At 50.8% G+C, this 18,285-nt stretch overlaps 1 protein-coding gene across 3 annotated transcripts in view; it reads right to left on the reverse strand.

The window, feature by feature from the left end:
• The window catches only part of LOC138530413 (guanylate-binding protein 1-like), a 1,110,598-nt gene that overhangs the window by 796,597 nt on the left and 295,716 nt on the right, over positions 1-18,285 (reverse strand). The gene's annotated exons all lie outside the window — the stretch shown is intronic.

Here is an 18,285-nt window from a genome sequence, read left to right on the forward strand (position 1 = left end):
GAGGTGGTCAAGGGAGGGGTGTTCGAGAAATTAGTAAAAGAAGACCACAAAGAAGAGGCATTAGAAGTGAAGTAAGTTAGCAAAGTCATTGAAAGAAAGTGGAGATGAGAGGTCTGTGGGGGAGGGAGAAAGCATTTTGGTGAGAAGCTGGAACAAGCAGCGGTGACGAGAAAGGGGGGCAGTAAAACCAGAGAAAAAAATCCTTTAAGCACAAAGAAGTAACAAGTCATAAAAGGATTGAAGAGCAGAGAGGTTTACAGCATCAGAAGAGTCATGTGTTTTCTTCCATCAGTGTTCATCCTTTAAAAGGGAGGGGCTGAGGGAAAGGAGGGAGGGTATAAACAGGGTTGTGGAGGGTTTCCGAAAGGTTAAAAATGGCTGGGAGAATGTGAGCAAAAATAAGAAGAAGGCAATCATGTAGAGAAGAGGTACCATGGTAGGAAGGGATCGACTCAATAGGTGGTAAAGTGGAAGAGAGAGAGAGGCGAGAAAGGAGGAGGATTCAAAGGAGCACAGATTCTGCCGGTAGAATAGGGAGGAGGAAGGGCCAGAGGTGGGGGAAGTGTGGAGAATAAAAGATGGAAACGATTAGAAGGCTGGATAGGGAAAGCACGCCCAGATATCTTATGTGAGCAAGAGGAGAAAATAAGGTCAAGAAAGGGGCCAGAGACATGGGAGGAGAAGAAGGGATGTGGTTAAGATGAAATGAATCGAGAAGGGATGAAAAAGGGGCAGATGTGTGGTTGGTAGAAAACAAGTTTACAGTCGCTGAGAAAGAAATAGAGGAGGAAGGGAGGGAGGAGAGAAGAAAGATGAGTGAGACATAGTAGAAACTAGAGATAGTGGCAAATGGTCTATAAACAGCGAGGAAAGGGCTTAGAAAAAGAACATAAGTGATATTCAAATGAGGAAAAGCAGGGGAGATCAGAAATAAGAGGGTAAGGGGTCCAGGATGAGTGATACAGGATACCAACATCTCTGTATTTTCCATGAAGGCGAGAGGTATGGGAAAAGGTAAGTGAAGTTGAGGAAGGGGTGGCAGTGAAAGCCTTTGGAAGGAGAAATCCAGGTCTCAATGAGACTGAGACATTGCAGGTAAAGTCTAAAGAAGAGTTTCAAAGTACAGTGGGATTTGTTACAGATGGAACGGGTGCTCCAGAGGCCAATGGAAATAATGGATGGAGGACAGCAAGAAATGGTAGTGTAAATAAGATTGCATTAGTATTGAGAGCGAGTGGAGGGGAAGATGGATGAATTTCTGGAAAAGCAAAATACTGCAATTGAACATGTGGAAGAGAATAGAACAGAGAAGATCTATGAAATAGGGCCCATAGATAATTGATGGAGCACCCATGGCAAAGGCCTGTGATGAAGAAAAGGGGCAATTAGGAGAGACGTAGGCAATATAAAATGAAAGACACAGCCAATGGAAACACGGGCAAACAGAAAATGTTAGTGTCCTTCAAACTTTTGTCAGGGATGCCAAGAAATAGCTAAAGACAAAGGGAGAAGTGATGGCATGTGATCCATCACATGGTTGTGCTGCGGTGGCCCAATGGCGGCTCAGCAGAGTGATGTAAAGGGTGCAGGAAGAAACAAGAGCGGCAGAAGCCACAGTGATATGGGAGGCACCTCGGGCAGCAGCCCTTACGCTCTGCTGGACAGGAGCATCAGCGGAAGAGGAGCCGACCGAGTCCTGAAGCCGGAAGAATAAAGGCCAGTCACATCGCCAGTCACGTGGGTGTACTGCAATGGTCCAGAAATCATGCTTGCGCTTAACTCAGCCAATAGTGGACAGCCAGCTTCCCAAGATCTGTCAAGCAACAGCCATACATCTGTAGTAATGTCAATTGGGCCTAGACCGTCCCTTCCCGTCTCTAGTCAACTGACACACACTGGTCATCTTTCCTGGGTTTCCTGAAGGAAGGCTGTGAAAATGCATAAAGGCAAAGGTCCTTCCCCCAACCTTGAAAAGCAGAGATGGCCAGCAAAGGACCTGCAACTCTGAACAGTACATTAAACAAAAGGAGTAAATGGTGCTCTTAAATGCATTATCGCAGTAAAAAAGGCCAACTCCCCAATGGTTTATCGGTGGGGTGGGATGGGGGTTCCACAGCACTCCCTGGGAGATGGCGTGTGTTGCAATTGAAAAAATGAATATGCCCTGAAAAGGGGACGGCATGCCATGCCCTGTACTGGCAAGCACATGGGTTACCTAGTGCACCTCGCACAATGGAGAAGGAACAAGTTACTTACCTGTAACTGTTGTTCTCCAGCATGGGTCTGGCATGGATTCACATGCTCATGAATATTCCCCGTCGTCAGGCTGGGAATCCTCTGTAAAGAAAAAATCAGTATCAGTTTTGTTTCTGATCTGTCTTTCTTAGTAGTAACCAATCACTGGTCTCTGGGTCATACTGCCCCCAGCCAATGACTGCCCTCTCCCTAAGCCCCTCCCCTGGCAGCCATCCTCAGATTTGGTAGCACGTAAAGTGGCAGTATGACCAAGTGAAGAGCCGCAGAGGGGAAGGAGGGAGGGTTCGCATGTGAATCCATGCCAGACCCATGCTGGAGAACAACAGTTACAGGTAAGTAACTTGTTCCTTCTCCAGCATGGGGTCTGGCATGGATTCACATGCTCATGAATATAAGAATACATAGCAGTACACACATGCACAACCACAGGAGGTGGCAAGGCTCACCATTAAGCATTACATAACTCAACATTAAGCAACTCTTACCTCCTCACCAGGCCCACCTTCAGGCGAACAGGTTGCGCAGCACTGCTTGGCCGACTCTGGACTCCTCCCTGGAATCCCTGTCGACGCAGTAGAATTTCGTGAAGGTGTGCGTCGACCTCCACGTAGCAGCCCTGCAGATGTCCAGCAGGGGCACACCAGACAAGAACGCCCTGGTAGCAGTGATCGCTCTGGTCGAATGGGTTCTCGGACGGCCGGGCAACGGTTGGTTTGCCAACCGGTGACAGTGCATTATGCAGCCGGAGAGCCATCTGGAAATGGAAGCCTTCGAGAGGGCCTTCCCTTGGTTGACAGGTCCAAAGTTCACAAAAAGCTGTGATGTCTTCCGAAAACTCTTCGTGCGGTCCACGTAGAACTTCAGCGCTCTAGCTACATCCAGCGAGTGCAAAGTCCTCTCAGCCGGCGACGAAGGCAATGGGAAACTGGCAACACCAAGGGCTCGTTGAGATGGAAGTACGACGGCACCTTGGGCATGAAGGAGGGGTGTGTCCTCAGCACCACCCTCGTCTCATGGAAAGTCAAGTATGAAGGCTTACAGGATAGGGCCTGGATCTCTCCCACCCGTCGTGCAGAGGTGATGGCCACAAGGAACGCTGTCTTCCACGACAGGAACTTCAACGGTGCCGAATGCAGAGGCTCGAATGGTGGCCCCATGAGCCTGGTCAGCACCACGTTGAGCTCCCACGCCGGGGCTGGAGCCTTCACCGGCGGGAACGATCGGAACAGTCCTTTCATAAATTCCTTCACCAGGCGATGAGACCACAGGGATGACCGTCCTGCAGTTCTGGTGTATCAGGAAATCGCTGCCAGATGTATCTTGATGGAGGCATGAGCTAGTCTAGCCTTGGCCAGCGACAATAGGTACGGTAGCACTTGAGGGGCCGTAATCCGTAGAGGGTTAATCTTCTGTGCACGGCACCAGACAGAGACCCTCTTCCACTTGTGTCCGTAGCACTTGAGAGTTGAGGACGCCCTGGCCTTTGCAAGAACCTCGTTGCAGTCCGCCGGGATATCGTACCCTCCAAACTCTAGTGGTGCAGGAGCCAGGCTTGCAAGTTCAGCGACTCCGGGTCGTGATGCAGGGTGGCGCCTCCTTCTCTGGAGAGAAGATCTGCATTCGTCGACAGCTTGACTGGTGGGGATGCTGACAAGTCCAGAAGGTATGGGAACCAGATCTGTCTCGGCCACGCCGGTGCAACGAGGATCATCCTGCACCGGGACCTCTTGAGTTGGCTGACGAGTCGCAGTAGCAACGGCAACGGAGGGAACACATACAGGAACAGGCCGTCCCAGGGGAACGAGAAAGCATCGCCCAACCTCCTCGGCTGGGGAAACCTGCTGGCGAAACTCTGGCACTTGGAGTTTGTCGCTGTCGCGAACAGGTTGATCTGGGGTTTGCCCCATCATTGGGAGAGTCGATCCACTTGATCCTGACGCAGTTCCCACTCGTGGCACGAGCGCCGCTCCCTGCTGAGTGAGTCGGCGATGGTGTTCTTTATCCCTGCCAGATGAAAGGGTACCAGAAACATCACCTGGGTGACGGCCCAATGCCACAGATCCTGGGCTTCCTTGGATAGGGCTGGGGATCTGGTTCCTACCTGCTTCCGGATGTAGAACATCGTGGTGGTGTTGTCGGTGAAGATCCTCACCACGTTGCCCTTGAGGGACGGGAGAAACGACCTGAGGGCTCAGAACACTGCTCGGAGCTCCAGGATGTTGATGTGGAGTGACCTCTCCTCCGGGAGCCAAAGGCCTCTCGCGTGAAGATCTCTGGTGTGTGCTCCCCATCCCACCAGGGAGCTATCCGTTGTCACCGTCTCCTGGTGTGCTGGGGTCTGAAAGTCTGTGCCTGCCGTGAAATGCGTGCGGGTGCCCCACCCCCGCTTGGTGGAAAATCTCATTGAGCGGGATCTTGTCCTTGAAACTGCCCACCGCTTGCATCCAACGGGCGTCGAGGAACTCCTGTAGAGGACGCATCCTTAGCCTGCATAGGCGCACCAGGTAGATGCATGAGGACATCATCCCGAGAAGGGACTAGAGGGACCTCACCCAGGCCACGTCCGTGGCCAGCAAACGCTGCACCTTGCCCAGGATGGCCTTCATCCTTTCCTCCGACGGCGAGTCCAATCGCGCTATTGTATCGAGCCTGGCTCCCAGAAACAGTGCGACCTGTGATGGGACCAGGTGGGATTTGGGAAAGTTGATGGAGAATCCCAGGTCCATGAGCAGCTGGACGGTCTTCGCTGTGTGCTCGACGGCGAGTTCCCTTGTCCTTGCTCGGATGAGCCAATCATCCAGGTAGGGGTAGACGTGGATCCCCTGTAGGTGCAGCCGGGCCACCACTGGTGCCAGGCACTTGGTGAATACCCTGGGCGCCGACTTCAATCCGAATGGGAGGGCCTTGAATTGGTAGTGCCGTCCTTGGACTACGAACCTGAGAAACTTTCGGTGTCCTTTTAGAATGGGGATATGAAAGTACGCATCCTCCAAACCCAACGATGATAGGAAGTCGCCTTCGTCCAGCTGGCCCAGCACGTGCTGGAGGGTGACCATCCGGAACTTCTTTGCTTTGATGTATTTGTTTAATCGACGCAGGTCCAGGATGGGACGCCATCCTCCTGTCTCCTTTCTGATGAGGAAGTATCTTGAGTACACTCCGGATCCCCAGAGCTTCTTTGGGACGAGCTCGATGGATCCTTTCTTGAGTATCGCCCTTACCTCTAACAGCAGTTGAGGGATGTGGTTCTCCTTCCTGGCCACGGGAGGAATGCCGTGGCACTTTTTTAGAAATTCAAGAGTGTGCCCGCGGGCCAGGGCATCCAGCACCCAACGGTCGGTGGAGATGGAATCCGGCACGCTGACGAACTTCGCCAGCCGGCCCCCCACTGGGGTGCTCAGGTGGGGGCCCGACGCTAATGCCGGTTCAGTCCTGCTTGGCAGAGGCCTTGTTGCCTTGGCCTCCCTGGCGACGACGGCGAGATCCACCTGACTTGCCTCATCCTCTGTAGGCCTCTTGTGACGAGCAGCGGCCGCCTGCCGGTATGTCGCGGAGCCACCGCCGAATCCTTTGGAGGCACCTTGCTTGCCTCTGGAGTTCCGAACGGGCAGCCGTTGTTGCTGCAAAACTCCCAAGGCCCGAGCCGTCTCTGTGTCGGTCTTGATGGCCTGAAATGACTCATCCACTGTTTTTCCAAACAGGCTGTTCCCGTCGAAGGGCATGTCCAAAACTCTGGTTTGCACGTCCTGGTGGAAATCTGTCGCCTTGAGCCATCCGCGCTGTGGAAGGCAAACGCTGTTGCCCAACTGGCGGACACCGGTGTCGGCAATGTCCATGGCTACCGTTATGGCGTGGTCCGGCGCCACCTCGCCTTCCTGTAGGATGGCCAGGGCCCCTGCCCTCTTGTCGTCCGGTAGGAAGTTCAACAGGGGGGCAATCTTGTACTACAACTCCCTGTCGTAGCGGGCCACAAACGCTAGGGCGTTGCCCACCTTCATCGTCGTGGCCGCAGACGAGATGACTCGTCGTCCCATGGCGTCCAGTTTCTTTCCCTCACCGTCTGGTGGGGAAGTTGAAGTTGAAGCCGATGCCCCGCCGCTTTCTTCTTGGCCGCCTCCAAGACGACCGAATCCAGGGTCGGCTGTGCCCTAAGACACAAAGGAGCGGCATCGGGGACCCAGTACTTCTTTTCGTACCGGTCCCTCTTGGCAGGCGTCGTGGACGGGTTCTTCAGAAGAGCAAGTCCCTCGTCCCAGATGTCACCGAGAAACGGCACAGCGAGGACCGTCTTCCTCTTGGCCTCGCTCCGTTGGTAGAGGAAGGCTTCCTTCTTCTGTTCTTCGGGGCAGAGCTGGAAAAGTTTGGATGCCCTGGCAATCATGGCGTGGAAGGAGCCAATCTCGTCGGGCGGGGATGCCCGAGGAGGTGGTGATTGGAGGTCCGTCACGTCGTCACCACCGTCGTCATCTGTCCCCGTCGTGTCCATATCTGTTCCTGTGCCATCCCCAGGGACAGGGGAAGGAGATAAAGGCTGAGAGGGCCGTGAGGGCTGGAAGGGCGGGGGTGGATGAACTCTCTTCCTCTTGTTTGGAGGGCTTCCCGGCGGGCCCGGTTCTGCTGGGTCGTCTGTTGGGGGTAGGGGCAATCTCGTCCTTATCTCCGTGCATAAGGTTTGGATGGCCATCAAAATGGCCACCGAGTTGTCCTGTGGCTCGGGTTGCGATGGTCACGATGGTTGCTCCTCCTCCATGGGGACCTCGTCGGCGCCACCGTCGCCCTCTTCGTCCTCCTCGTCGGGATTCCTCCCGTGGGACCGGGCCTCCTCAAACTTCTTGTTGAGGTCCTCTACGACTTCAACCAGCTCCTCCTCGGAGGCTGTATCCGTGTCCGTAACGGCCACCGCCCCCCCCCATCTTTTTCCACTGGGGTCTTCACTGGGGTCTTCTCAATAGGCTGAAAAGAGGATTCCCTCAGCGGTGACAGGGAAACTCTGGGCGCCAAGGTCATTTCCACTGGGGTAGCCTCCACAGGCTTCGCCAGGGCCGCAGCGACTACCTCGATAGAGGCCTTAGCCGGGTGAATCAAGGCCTTCACCACCTTGTGCATGCTTGAGGCCTTCACCTTGGGGGGGGAGGGTCACCGCCTCGTTCCCCCTCGGCTGGTTCCTTTGACATCGACCGGGGCCTCTCCAGAAGCTTAGCCGGGTTCTCGGATTTTCTCTTCCCCGAGCCAGAGCGTTGGCTCGTGGTTGATGGCGCCGGTGAAGGTGTGCCCTGCCTGTCAGCCGAGGAGCCTGACCGTTCGGCACTCCCGGTGCCTGCGGACTTGCGGTGCTTTGCCTTTTGTTGGGTCCCTGTCACCGGAGCGCCCTCACAGGACTTAGAAGACCGCTCGGACTTCTTCTTCTTCTCACCTTCTGGGCTCTTTCCTTCCAGGCAGTTGGCGAGACGGGTCCGACGATCCCTCATAGTCCAATCCGTCATGTTCATGCAAAACGCACAGTCCTTCTCCACGTGCGTTTTGTCTTCGTGAAGGCAGTAGAGGCATCTAGAATGCTCTTCCTCCTTGAACACATTCTGCAATCCGCATCCAGGGCAGTTCCTAAACAGATTGGATCCGGGTGTCGAGCTTCCCTTTCCTGGGCCATGTCCAAGAGGTAGGCCTCTGAAACTTCTGGAATCCTCCTAGAAGCGTAACTCGACGAAAACTTCACCCTTGAGTGGCGTAGAAAATTCCGAAACGGGTCCCCATTGATCGGAAGTAGAAACGGTGGAGCTTGAGGCGCGATTGACCGAAAAAATTAGATAAAACTCTGAAAAAACGCAAAACGCAGTAAACGCTGGAGAGCTATAGCACGAGGACTCACAACACTTGAACGTGCGGTAAAAATCTGAGGATGGCTGCCAGGGGCAGGGCTTAGGGATAGGGCAGTCATTGGCTGGGGGCAGTATGACCCAGAGACCAGTGATTGGTTACTACTAAGAAAGACAGATCAGAAATGAAACTGATACTTATTTTTTCTTTACCGAGGATTCCCAGCCTGACGACGGGGAATATTCATGAGCATGTGAATCCATGCCAGACCCCATGCTGGAGAAAGAGGGGTCATAAAAGCCCCTGGCATCGCACTACATAAGGTGCGGTGATGCCAATGAAAAACACAAATGCCAGAAACAAAGGGAGAGGCCTTCCATTACTGGTAATCCAAGGAGGACAAGTTATCTCCAGAACCAAAATTAATGCAGCAGTAGAGTGAAGGTGAAAAACTTCACCTCGCCCTAAAAGTCAATGAAAATCCAGAATAGTCCAGCAGTAGTGCTCGGGGGCTTCAAGGAAGTAAAGTGAAGATTTTCAAAAAGGGAAAAGGTCCTTAACAGCTATAACTATTTTTCAGGTAAAGTTACTTGTAACTTCCAATGTTAAAATGTAAACCGGAAGCACTTTTTCATGTTACTTTCCTTTAAAAGCCCACATGCACTATGGGGACATGACTACTGCCACCTCCATCTATATCACTTCTAAAAAAAGAGTTAGAGTTTCATGTTAATCAATATGGTATGGTAAGGCACAGCGTGACAGCGTGCAATGAATACATTCTCATATTAAGTTTCATTGGGGGTCATTCCGAGGTTGGAGGTAAGGGATTACCGGCGCCTGTAATGGTGCCTATGCCGGTAATCCCTTACCTCCGTATTCCGAGTTCCCTTTGCGGGTCCCACTTTACCTCCTGCTTTTAGCAGGAGTAAATTACGGGACCCGCAAAGTGACCTTGGAGTAAATTACGGCACCGTAATTTACTCCTTCCCCATTCCCATTGAGCCCTATGGGGCGGAAATGGGAATGGGGAAGGGCAAAAGGTGAATGGGGAATTACCGGTCCCTCCAACCCTGGAATGGACCGGAAATTACTCCATTCATCATGGAGGAGTCGGAGCGGTATTGGAGGCAACCATGGAGTAATTTACTCCATGGTTATCTCCAACCTCGGAATGACCCCCATTGTCTTTTCGATAGTCCCCACATCTGTGGCGTAAACACCCAATCACACAAGTTGTATGCAGGACTGAGATAAATATAAGGCACTATTCTTCTAAAGGAGAGTTTTGTGATATGACGGCATTTGAAGCTATGACCAATTTAGGTTTTACTTTTAAAAGTTACAATTTTCAATCTCTACCGCGCATTCGCTAGAACAGACTAAAGAAACATCTGCTAGAAAGCATTACTCACTACTCAGGCAGATAGCATATGGTTCAACACCATCCATACACCTCACTCACAAGTGGGAAGGCTGGATGTTAAGGGGATGGCTGAACCATAAACATACCAATAGAAGATTACTAGTAGGAGGTGGATGGAAACATTGTAACCGCTTGCTTTCAATACGATTCTCACACCCCAACAACTGGGGGAAGCTGGTTTCAAAGAACTGGGCTTAACAATCCACAGATTGCGTTTGCGCTTCTGGGGCCAGGAGGAGGGGCTGCGAGGGAAGGAAGTTGCAAAACGAGCCTACGATCAAAGGGGGAAGAATACCAGCAGGCCTTAGGCGGCATGGGAAAGAACATTAGACAAGGTTCTACCATGTTTAATTTTATCCTTGACGCGTTGTTCCATCCCCATCAGAGTTCCTGTGGATGCTGGCCTCTGAGAACTGCAGTGAATGAGGGTGGAACATAATGTCATAAATTATCCAAAAAGAGGGCTTGAAAATGCACCAATCCCCTGCTAGGATCTTCGCTATAAATGGAGTGGGAACCCGTCACTCTACTAACTCACATTGACAGCTCAAAGTCCCCTTCCACAGAGGTGAAGACATATTCTAATTTAAGAGGGAATCAAGACCATTTCCATCAATGGGCCCTAAGGACAAGAAAGGCTACCAGCTGGAAGAACTCTAAAGCTTGACTGCAGTTAAGAACCCTGTGAATAGGATGCCCAATTAGCGTAAGGGGATAGTGTACTTTAGGTCATTTTGTAAAGTTCCCTGACTTGGGCAGTGAGGGAGGGATCTCCAGCCTTTGTAGGGTTCATGCCCCAGTGGTTTACCCTGGTACTTTTGCTAGGCATTTCAACATTTTCTAGGCATTTCAACATTTGATGTCGAGAAGATTTTGAGCATGACAACTAACGCTTCAGACCACTGGCCACCTTCAAAGCACTAAACCATGCTTTGCCTCATCAAGCCTGCCCGGACTGCTATACAAGACACCTGGTCCAAACAAGTACTCGGACAATCAAGCCTATTTCGATCTGGCTCTCGAAATCAAGACACCTGATCAGATCTGCCTCTTCTGCTGTAGAGAGAATCACCAAGAAGCCTGCTTGGTGCATTGTTGAGACTCCTTAAGAGATTAAGGTGGCAAGTGTGTGAACTAGATGACATTTCCAAGGCAGTTCTAGTTAACCAGACTTCCCAGACTCACCTTAGGAACATGAGGCTAGTTAGGACCCCTTTCGCTACCATATTAATGACATCTGAAAAGAAACCATTTGTGTTTTTATTGTTTATTCATTTTTGCCTAGATTTTCCCCCCGCAGTTTACAGTCTACTTATATCTCGTGTTAGGGAATTATTTCCTGTTGCTGTATTCCCACCATTGTTTCAGGTGCACTTTATGTCTTTTGTTTGCCTTTTGACTGGCAACGTTGATGGCTTTGTGATGTGCCTAGGGTAGGCCGATGGCAGTGAACCGTGTTTTACAACTTTTTCTGGTGCACTACCAAGCACTTTTTATTTTACAGCATAATGACATTTTAAGTACCATATACTCAAAATGGTTTCCCCTTGCGGTTTAAGCCATGTTCTTTGCCAATCTTGCTTTTTGGCTGTCTTCATCCCCTGTCAGGCTTAACACTCCGATATAAGGGCATGCACTTTGGCAGGGTTCTTCTTATAACTCACGTACCTTGTGCGAGAGGCTGAAACTGGGATAAGGACTGCTTGGTCCCAATTCATACTTCTTCCAGGGGATGTCTGGTGCTTGCAGAGGTGGGGTAAGTATGTCCCTAACCAAGAAGCCCTTACTGATTTGTATTTTGCAGGTCCTTCCGATTGGCGCACTGAGGTAGACCCCAGTTTAGATTTTAGTTAACAGAAGATGGATTGGAGCAAAATCTGAATACCTGAAAGACCCGGACGCCTGCCCCTGAAGCGAACCAACATTCCCCAAGTCGCCGATGAACCTCAGCTATCTCCTCTGGGACTAGTGGAGACCCTCAATGGTGCCTTCTTCTTTGGACCTGTGGGATCGGCTAGTCCTGCTCCACTGCCTTGCCATTAGTGGACTTCAAGAAGCGTCCCAGGACCCTCCTGTGGACTGACCATTCATGACCAGGCCACTCTAAGACTACAAACGCCATCCTGAGCAGGAGTTTGTGACTGTGCAGACCCTCACTTGGTGAACAAGGGGCAACGTTGCCTGCATCTGCTGCTCTCTATCCTGAATTGGCGCTGCTTGGAAAATCTGAGTTTGAGATGCAAGTGTTGCTGCCACTTTTTCTGCCACTGTCTTGTTGGATTTTGCCAAAACTTGTGCAGGTGCACTTTGAGATTTCCGACACTCCCTCTTAAGTACTTACTTGTGATTTTAACACTTTGAGACATTGGAAGCTTAAGGCTATGCAATGACTGCTGAAATGTATTTTATCTGCTTAACCAATGTTTCCTCTCTCACTTTAAAGACACAGTATTGCATTTGCTTACGTGAACTGTTTATTTCTTCAATTATTGTAAAGTGCAGTGCATCCCCCCTCTGCGATTGCTCCTGTGTATATATGTAGACCTTTTGTATTTGTAGTTATTTGTTATTTATATACCGCCTTACGCCAAGATGCTGTACAAAACCAATTTACAGTACAATTGAAATGAAAGGATAATAAAATAAAAAAATATAATTTACAATGAGAATAAAATACAATTAGAATTGAAGAAAGTTTTCAGAGCAGGACGGAAGGTAGAATAGGAGTGAATAGACCACAAAGGGAGAGCATTCCAGTAGAGAGGAGCTAACAGAAAAATAACAGAAGCGATAAGACGCACATGGAGGGCGAGGCACAAAAAGAAAGTGGGTTTCAGAGCGACAAGAAGAAAGGTAAGATAAATGGGGGCAAGTCCATCGAGGGATTTGAATACCATATAGAGAAAGTTGAATTTAAGTTGAGAGTGGAAGGGTAGCCGTTAAAGAGAGGACAAAGAGGCAGAGATGGAATCACGAATAGATAAAGAATACAGAAGACGAATAGAGGAATTAAGAACAGACTTAAGAGAAGCTAGACGAGAAACAGGGAGACCAAAGAGGTGTACAGAACAATAGAAAAGTTGAGAGAAGATTAAAGAGGAGATTAGAAGCTTAGTGGCACTGAAAGTTAGAAGAGGTCTAACTTTCTGAATATTGAAAAGATGGAAATGGCACGAACGGGATGTAATCGAGATGTGATGAGCAAAAGAAAGACTAGTGTCAAGAAGGAGGCCAAGATTGCGGGCACTAAGAGAAAAAGGCAGCCAGAGGAATAGTATTTGCAGGAAAAAATAGAACTTCAGTCTTAGTAGGTTTGAGGACAAGATAGTGGTCCACAGCCAGGTTTTGATAGCAGAGACAGGCAGAGATATTCATGTGTATAGTATATGTAAAAGAGGGAAAAGACAGCAACTGTTAGGTGCCATCAGCATAAAAATGAGACAACCCGAAACAAGAGATAATATTAGCCAAGGGAGAAGTATAAAGAGAGCAGAAAAATGGGCCAAGAACAGATCCTTGTGGAAGACCGTGCAAGAAGGGGATCAGAGCAAACACTGGCCCAAGACACTGAGTAAGTGTGATTAGATGGATAAGATTGAAATCATGTGATTACACAACCAGAAAACCCAAAAGAGGAAAGGGAGTGAAGAATTAATGTGTGATTCACAGTATCAAATGCAACAGATAAATAAAAGAGTATAAGAATAGAAGAGTGCTATCATAGCGGGCAGAAAGAAGAGTGACATACGTAAAAAAAAAGCAGTTTCCGTGGAGTGAAGGGATCGAAAACCAGACTGGAAAAGACGTAAAGTAGTATTAAGAGTGACAAAAGAAGATACCTGGGGGTAAACGCAACATTCCAACAATTTACAAAAGCAAGGAGAGAAATAGGCTGATAATTAGAAGGAATGGCAGGATCCAAGGAGGGGTGTTTCAAGACAGGACGAATAATGGCATGTTTAAATAGAAGAGGGCAGGTAGACGTAGTGTGAGAGATATTAGGAAGACTGCTAATATAAGAATTGAGAGAGGGATAGATTTTAGAAATAAGGGTAGAAGGAACAGGATCTTTGGGAGAAGCAGAGCGGGAAGAAGGCGCAGAAGTAAGAGAAATGGCAGAACGAAGAGAATTCACTTTAGAAGTAAAGAAATTACAAAGTCAGATGCAGTAAGTGTGCAGAGAAGGTTTAAGTTACTTACCTGTAACTATTGTTCTCCAGCATGGGTCTGGCATGGATTCACATGCTCATGAATATTCCCAGTCATCAGGCTGGGAATCCTCAGTAAAAGAAAAAAATAATTTCACGTTCACTTAAAAACTGTATTCCTCCTCTAAACCAATCACTGTGCTCTGGGTCATACAGACCCCATCCAATGACAGTCCTCTCCCAAAGCCCCTCTTCCGGCAGCCATCTTCAGATTTGGTAAGAACGTAAAGTGGCAGTATGAACAAGAAGAGGGGCCAGACAGAGGGTTTGCATGTGGATCCATGCCAGACCCATGCTGGAGAACAATAGTTTCAGGTATTTAACTTAAACCTTCTCCAGCATGGGGTCTGGCATGGATTCACATGCTCATGAATAACACATACATAGCAGTACAACATTACACAACCAGGGGAGGTGGCAAGGCTCAACAGAAGCAATTAACTCTTACCTCTGGTACAGACTCACCTCAAGCAAACAGGTTGCGTAGCACTGCTTGGCTGACTCTGGACTCCTCCCTGGAATCCCTATCGACACAGTAGACCGCCACGTAGCAGCCCTACAGATGTCCAGCAGGGGCACACCAGACAGGTTGTCGCAGCGATTGCTCTGATGGAGTGGGCTCTCGGACGGCCGGGCAGCGGTTGGTTCGCCAACTGATGACAGTGTATGATGCAGCCGGAGAGCCACCTTCAAACGGAAGCCTTGGACAAGGCCTTCCCATGGTTCACAGGACCAAAGTTCAGGAATAGTTATGAAGTGCATGCACGTAGAACTTCAGGGCACGGGCAACGTCCAACGAGTGCAAGGGCCTTTCCGACGGAGAAAAAGGTTTGGGAAAGAAAACGGGTAACACCAAAGGCTCGTTGAGGTGGACTCCAACGGAACCTTCGACAAGAAAGAGGGGTGTGTACACAGTCCCACCCTTGATTTGTGGAAAGTCAGATATGGTTGCTTGCAGGAAAGGGCCTGGATCTCACGAACGCGTCTGGCTTAGGTGATAGCCACAAGGAAAGCAGTTTTCCACGAGAGGAACTTGAGAGGGGGCTGAGGCATAGGGTTGAAGGGGGCCCCCCATGAGCCTTGTCAGAACCACATTAAGTTCCCACACCAGGGCAGGAGGCTTCACCAGCAGTAAAGATCGGAAAAGTCCTTGACGAGTCTGGGACCACAGCGAGGATCTTCCTGGGGATCTGGTGTAGTGGGAGATAGCCGCCAGATGCACCTTGATGGAGGCATGCACCAGACCAGCCTTTGCCAAGGATAGCAAGTATGGAAGGATCTGTGGAGTGTGACTCTCATAGGGGTAATCGACCAGCACCACGTAGCAAAACGCTTCCACTTATGGCTGTACGTACCACTTTAAGGTCAACAATGCCCTGGCCTTGGCGAGGACCCCTCTGCAGTCCGCTGGAACCACATAACCTCCAAACTCTAAGGCTGCAGGAGCCAAGCCCTCAGGTTCAGCGATCCTGGGTTGTGATGAAAGATTGCGCCTCCCTCTCCGGTGAGAAGATCCGGAACCACCGTCAACTTGACTTGAAGCGACGCTGACAAGCTGAGAAGGTCCGGATACCAAATCTGCCCTGGCCATGCCGGGGCGATGAGCATCATTGTGCATTGACACAGTCTGAGTGTGTTGATGACTTATACCAGGAGAGGAAACGTGCATAGAAACAGCCCTTGCCATGGGAAGTAGAAAGTTTCCCTCTGGCTCCTCGGCTGGTGGAATCTGCTGGCAAACGTATGGCACTTGTAGTTTGCTGCCATCGCAAACAGATCGATCTGGGGTCTGCCCCATTTGACGAACAGGCAGTCCATCTGATCCTGACGAAGCTCCCACTCATGGCAGAATTTCCCTGTTGAAGGAGTCTGTGATGGTCTTCATGACTCCCGCCAGGTGGAGATGGATGAGGAACCTCCCCTGTCCGACGGCCCAGTGCCACAAGTCCTGCACTTCCTTGGAGAGCTCCGCGGATCGAGTGCCCCCATGCTTCCTAATGTAGAACATGGTGGTGGTGTTGTCCGTGAAGATCCTCACCACCGTGCTTTTCAGAGACGGTAGGAATGACTTAAGGGCAGAGAACACTGCCCGTAGCTCAAGGACGTTGATATGCAGATCCTTCTCCTCTAGCAGCCACAGGTCACTGGCGTGCAGACGTCCGGTGTGCACTCACCACCCTTCCAAGGCGGCGTCTGTAGTGACCGTCTGCTGGTATGGGGGGGTTTTGAAATCCTGTGCCTTGGGTCATGTTGGAGCGGACGCCCCACCACTCTATCGCCCGTCTGAACTCTTTGCTGAGAGGGATCTTGTCAATGAAGATTCCGGACACCTGCACCAGCGGGCGGCCAGAAATTCCTTTAGGGGTCGTATCTGCAGAGACGGACAAGGTAGATGCAGGATGACATGCTCAGTAATGACTTGATGGCCCGCACCGTGGCCGTCTTCGTCGACGGCAGATGTGGCACCTTTCCTTGAATGGCTGCTAGCCTCTCCTCCGAGGGCGACGCCAGGCAAGACACCATATTGAGTCTGGCACCTAGGAACAGCGCGTTCTGCAATCGTGTTAAGCAGGACTTTGGATAGTTGACGGAGAATCCCAGAACCGTCAACAGCCGGACGGTCGTCTCCGTGTGTCCATGTGTCCGTGGGCCAGCTCCTGCGAGCGGGCGCGTATTATCCAGTCGTCCAGGTATAGGTATACGTGCATGCCCTGTAGACGCAGATGGGCCACCATTCGTACCAGGCATTTCATGAACACTCTGGGGTCCGACTTCAAAGCCGAAAGGTAGGGCCCTGAACCGGTAGTGCTGACCCTGCCCCACGAAAGACAGAAACCTCTGATGTTTTGTGTGTATGTGGACATGGAAATCGGCGTCTTCCAGGTCCAACAACCTCAAGAAGTCTCCTTTTTCCAGTTGGCAGAGCAAGTGTAGCAACTTGACCATTCTGAACTTTAGGGATTTTATTTATTTGTTCAAACGTCATAGGTCCAGGATGGGCCTCCAGCTCCCAGTCTTCTTTCTGACTAAAATGTTATCTGGAATAGACTCTGGAGCCTTAGGGGAACTTACCTTTTCCAGAAGCTGAGGGATGTGCTGCTCCTGACGGGGAACCTGAGGGATCGGCGGACACCTCCATTGGAACTCCAGGTTGTGTCCTTGGGCGAGAGCGTCGATCTGTCGGTGGTGATATTTCTCCACTCGCTGACGAACCTCGTCAGCCAGCCTCCCACCAGGGTGCATGAGTGCGAGCTCAACGCTACAGTCTGTTCAGACTTGCTTCGGTGCCAGCGTCCTGCCCTGCGGGTGACGGCTACCCTGTCCTCCGCTATCCTAGGCCTGGGAACGGCCTTTGAAGGCTTCTTGCGTTGAGGATCTGGAAGGCTGTCTGTACGATTTGGAGAACCCTTTTGAAGATCTGCCCGACATTCCCCTGGAGGAGCGAAAAGAAGACGAGCGATACTGCTGGAGAGTTCCCAGGGTATGGGCCATCTTGATGGCCTGGAGGGACTCGTTGACGGCCTTCCCAAACAGAATTTCCCTGTAAAAGGGCATGTCCAGCACCTTCACTTGGACCTCCTGACGGAAATTAGTGGCCTTCATCCAACCTTGTTGACGAAGGCAGACACTGTTCCCCATTTGCTGTAACACTGTGTCGCGACATCCAATACCACTGATGCATGATCCGAAGTCAATTCCCCTTCCTGGAAGAGAGTGAGGGCTTCCATCCTCTTATCGTCCGGAAGGAACTCCAGGATCGGTCATAGCTTGAACTACAATTCCCTGTCGTACCTGGCCAGGATCGATAGTGCGTTGGCCACCTTGATAGTGGACACCACAGTGTAAATCACCTTCTTTCCCATGGCATCCATCCTTTTCCCCTTGCTATCCGGAGGGACCGAAGACGACAGACTGGTTAGCCGACCGCTTTCTCGCGGCAGCCAACACCACCGAATCCGGCGATGGTTGAGACCTCAAGGACTTGGTTGCAGAGTCCTGCACCCTATATTTCTTCTCCAGCCTGTCCCGCTGGGCTGGAGCCGTGCAAGGATTCTTGATGAGGGCCAGGCCCTCGTCCCAAACATCGTCCAGAAAAGGCACTGTCATGATCGTCTTCCTCTTGGCCTTGCGCCGTTGATACAAGAAGCCCTCCTTCTTGATTTCCTCGGCACCAGCTGGAATAGCTTGGAGGCCCTGGCGATCAGAGTAGAACGACCCCACCTCATCCGGTGGGGACACCCTATGTGGAACATCCAAATGTGGTGACTCACCGTGCGCTGCAACGAGGTCTTCGTCATCATCCGTCGTCGTGGCCCTATCCATTCCCATAGCCGTATCTGTGTCTGTCGCCTGGGATGTGGTGGAGGAGGTTGATATGGGGGCATCAAATGACGCTTCCTCTTCTTGGCTGGAGGCTGATCGGGGACCTGGGGGAACACTGGTACCGGCGCCGCAGACATTCTCATCTGGAACTCTGACACCAAAGTGGGTAGAGTCAACAGAATATCCAAGGAAGTGCCCCTTGGCTGAGAAGGCAGAACAGGAAAACTAGGCCCTGCCTCATCATCACCCTCCTCTTCA

The sequence above is a fragment of the Ambystoma mexicanum genome, chromosome 1q, assembly GCF_040938575.1.
Source record: "Ambystoma mexicanum isolate Mex_15411 chromosome 1q, UKY_AmexF1_1, whole genome shotgun sequence".
Lineage (NCBI taxonomy): Eukaryota > Metazoa > Chordata > Amphibia > Caudata > Ambystomatidae > Ambystoma > Ambystoma mexicanum.